Source organism: Urocitellus parryii, assembly GCF_045843805.1.
Source record: "Urocitellus parryii isolate mUroPar1 chromosome 13 unlocalized genomic scaffold, mUroPar1.hap1 SUPER_13_unloc_10, whole genome shotgun sequence".
Taxonomy (NCBI): domain Eukaryota; kingdom Metazoa; phylum Chordata; class Mammalia; order Rodentia; family Sciuridae; genus Urocitellus; species Urocitellus parryii.
In genome coordinates this window covers 1,587,462-1,591,811 of record NW_027551762.1, presented here as the reverse complement: position 1 = coordinate 1,591,811, position 4,350 = coordinate 1,587,462, and the positions used below count along the sequence as shown (strand labels likewise).

The 4,350-nt window shown below is 43.2% G+C and overlaps 1 non-coding gene across 1 annotated transcript; it reads left to right on the top strand.

Moving 5' to 3' along the window:
• The first annotated feature begins 1,611 nt into the window (after nucleotides 1-1,611).
• Nucleotides 1,612-1,683, top strand: Trnag-acc (transfer RNA glycine (anticodon ACC)). Its single transcript has one exon. It is a non-coding gene; the product is annotated as a tRNA-Gly (tRNA).
• Nucleotides 1,684-4,350: the final 2,667 nt, after the last annotated feature.

Genomic DNA, 4,350 nt, shown 5'->3' with positions numbered 1-4,350 from the left:
TACTGTTTGATTGTAGAAATGGAAATCACCTGAAACCACACTGTCCAAGTATAAACACAATTTAAAGTTTAATGGGTTTCTTTCATACCTAAATACATGCTCTGATTTAGAAAATCGGCATGACATTGTTCATACTATTTATTACAACCTGTTTGCTTAGGCATAATATTTTATGATTATTTTGACACATCGCTAAGTATTCTAAACACGATTTTTTAAAATTTCATTTTTCAACTAATTACTTAATAGTTCAGACATATCAAGAGGTATAAAGAATGAGATAATAGGACTGGGGATGCAGCTCAGTGGTAGTGTGCTTGTCTAGTGTGCATGAGGCCCCCGGGGGGAGGGAGGAAAGCATGAGATAATAAACACCCAGCTCAAGAAAGAAATCATTACAAACACGGCTGGAGCTTTCCATGTGTTCCTCGGGATACATTCTCCTCTTCTCCAGGGGTAACCACTTTATGCATTAAGAGTGATATTGTCCTGGTTGCAAAATGCTCCATCAGAGAAATGTACCATAAGCTATTTAATCAATTCTTTATAGTCAGGCATTAGGATGGTTTCGAGTTTTCCATTGTGATAGCCAACACTGCAATAAACATCATCGTATATACGTTGTTGCACACACATCTGTGATTTTTTTTATCCTGAAGACAAATTCCTAGAAATAAAAATGCTCTGGCCCAATGGTTAGCACATTTTGCTGGAGGGCAACATTGCCAAGTTGCTTTCCAGGAAAGTTCTAACCAAGTGTACCCCATCCCACACTCAGCTGGGTTTGGAGGGAATTCGACCAACAGCAGCTGCATGAGGAAGCCTGGGGAAGTGTCATAAAGTGTGCTTCTAATCCACCTTGTCAACAGGCAGGCAGGATCTGCTCCTAGCCCTGGGCTTTCTGCCAGGTACTGAGAATACAAAGGCCAGTAAGCCACCCCCTCCTACTCCCACCCCTCGGATCTAACTGGAGTTGGTGCTGCTGTGGGAGCAGAACCGTGTGCAGTAGAGACACACAGCCTGGCAGAGCGCTTTGGAGCACTGCTTCTGGAGCAGGCCTTGACCTTGGCAAACTGTTTCACTTCTCTTGTGCCCCAGTTTCTTTATCTGTAAAAATAGGTGGCATGAAACTTGCCCAACTTCACCCATAAATCTGAGGTTCCAAAGGTGCCATGCACAGAGCCAATCACTTGGAACATAATGTTCTTAACTCCTGCTTTTGCATGAAGTCTTAGAAAAGCAGGAAAGGGAGGTCAGATCAAAGAGTCGAGATGAGTCAGGGAATCTGCCCAAGCTCATCTCATGGAAGGGAAGAGTAGAAAAGTGGTTGTCAAGGGCTGGAGGAGGGCAGAGGGCAGGGAGGGATAGGAAGTGACTGAATGAATGATCGAGACAGAGCTATGGTTCGACAGCAAGAATAAGTTGTTGAGTTCTATTGCACAGCAGGGTGACAACGGTTAATGATATCATATCAAATATTTCTAAATAGTGAGGAGTCTGAATGTTCTCACCACAAATAAATGATAAATGTATGAGGTGATGGATGGGCCAAATACCCTGATTTGATTAGTACACAATGCGTACGTGCATCAAAACATCAGGATGGGGGTTGGGGATGTAGCTCAGTGGTAGAGCACTTGCCTACCATGCATGAGGCCCTGGGTTCAATCCCCAGCCCCCCCAAAAAAAAATTAACAAGGTACCCAATAAATATGTTCAATTATTATGCATCCATTAGAAATAAAATTTAAAAATAGAAACAAGGAAGGAAGACAGGGAGGAGAGCAACGAGATTTGGGCTCATGGCACAGAAATACAATTACCATCCTAAGTAAGAAGGCCCAGTAAATGATCCATGCCAGGTTTCCTGTGTCCCTGCTGGTGTGTCACCCCCAAAACGGATTAACAAAATGCTTCCTGACTGTGATCCACTCCACTAGCCTCCACTAGCCTGAGGCAACATCTGAGCTGTACAGAAGGCCAGTTACTAAGAGGGCCCTGGCTACTACACAAAAGGGTGTGTTTTCCGTGGCCAGAATGGAAAATGCTTTCTCTCCTCATACACTTCCTTTAGTTTATGTTTATTAGCACATACAAGAAAGCAAACTGTGGGGCAGACAGAGGTAGAGGGATCGGAAGTTTGAGCATAGCCTCAGCAACTTAGCAAGACCCTGTCTCAAAATAAACTATAAAAAGGGCTGGGGATGTGACTTTGTGGTAGAGCATCCCAGGATTAATCCCCAATACCAAAAAAAAAAAAAAAAAAAAAAGAAAAAGAAAGAAAGAAAAGAAAAGAAAAGAAAAGAAAAAGCACACTGCAGAATAGTAGATTGCAAAAGATACCATAGACACAGATACAGCATGCAGTAGTTCATTAAGAAGTATTATTAAGGAGCCAGGCATGGTGGCATACGCCTATAATCTCAGTGGCTCAGAAGGCTGAGGCAAGAGGATCTCAGGTTCCAAGCCAGCCTCAGCAAAAGCAAGCCCCTAAGCAACTCAGTGAGACCCTGTCTCTAAATAAAATACAAAATGGGGCTGGGGATGTGGCTCAGTGGTCAAGTGCCCCTGAGTTCAGTCCCTGGTACCCATCCCCCCCAAAAAAAAAGAAGTATTACTAAGGATTTACTATGTGCCAGGTCCTATGCTAAGTGCAGGGGACAAAACATGAATATGGTCCCTTGCCCTCAGCAAGTTTCCAATCAAGTAGCAGAGGCTGACATGGGGTATATTTCCTTAGCATTTGACTTTTTTTCCCCCAAGGACTAGATATTTCTTGTCTAATAAAAATACGTAATTTTTTGTTTTTAGAATAGTGAATGAACCAGGCGTGATGGTGCACACCTAAAATCCCAGTGGCTTGGGAGGCTGAGGCAGGAGGATCGAAAAATTCAAAGGCATCTTCATCAATCTAGTGAGGCCCTAAGCAACTTAGCAAGACCCTGTCTCAGAAACAACAGCATCAAAAACGGGCTGGGGATGTGGCTCTGTGGGTAAGCACCACTGGGTTCAATTCCTACCCACCACCCCTGCCCCCCAAAAAAGCACACAATCGTGAGATCCACAACGACCATAAAGGCAGAGGCAGACAGACTAACAGAAACAGAAAAATAACCAAATAAACAAGCTCAAAGAAAGCTGAGAAAGAGCCAGGGTGAAAAGGGGAATTAAAGACACTTCGATACCAGAATGAAACCGTTCTGCTTAATAATCTCATTTAATGATCTGTTGGAGACAGAGGTCAGCAAACTTCTTCTGTCCGGGGCCCAACAGTAAATATTGTAGGCTTGGCAGATCTTCAGGTCCCCGCCACAACTACTCAGCTCTGCCATGGCAGCCCGAGAGCTGCCAGGGACAACACGGAGATGAAAAGGCAGGCTGTGTTACTACAGGACTTCATTGAATGATGGGGGAATTGGAATTTCACAACACATTTTCACCTGTCATGAGATATTATTCTTCTTTTAATTTTTTTTCTTGATCATTTAAAACAATAAAAATTATTCCCAATTCTTGGAGCACATTTGGCCCAGGGGTCATAGATTGCCAACCTTGACTGAAAATGCTAAAGCTACATGTAAGTCCATTCATGAATATTTCCTTTTTTTTTTTTTTCTTTTTCCCCTAGTCCCCAGGATTGAACCCAGGGGCACTCTATCATGGAGCTACATCCCCAGTTCTTTTTATCTTTTATTTTGAGACAGAGGCTGGTTAAATTGTAGAGGCCGGTGTTGAATTTGCAATCCTCCTGCCTCAGCCTCCTGAGTGGTTAGGATTGCAGACATGAGCACTTGGCCCAGTATGCTTTTTTAAAAAAATTTTTTTTTAAAGGAGAAAGGGGGGGAGGGAGAGAGAGAAAGAGAAAGAGAGAGAGAATATGAATCTTTTTTTTTTATTTGTAGATGATAGAACACAATACTTTTATTTTTATGTGGTGCTGAGAATCGAACCCGGGTCCCCACCCATGCTAAGCGAGCGCTCTACCGCAGAGCCACAATCCCAGCCCCAAATATGCTTTTAACTAATCCCCGACTGGTGATGTTAAACTGGTTTCTAGATTCTCCCTTTAACACACAGTGCTGCGATGAATGTCCTTGTATGTGCAACTTTGCATCCTTGAATACATAAATGAGTGTCTTCTATCTCCCGGTCTCAATCCTCTCCCATGTACCCAGCACCAGCCTACTGGAAAACATTAGATGGGAGGGCTTCCTGAGACAGTCCCGATGCAGTCCACATGCCGAGGCTCATAATGGCTCTTTTATTCACCACCCTAATAATTCTATTTTTAAAGGGCTGTCAAATTGCCTGTCATGAGTTATTCCTTATGAACCCTGCTGCTTGTTTTCA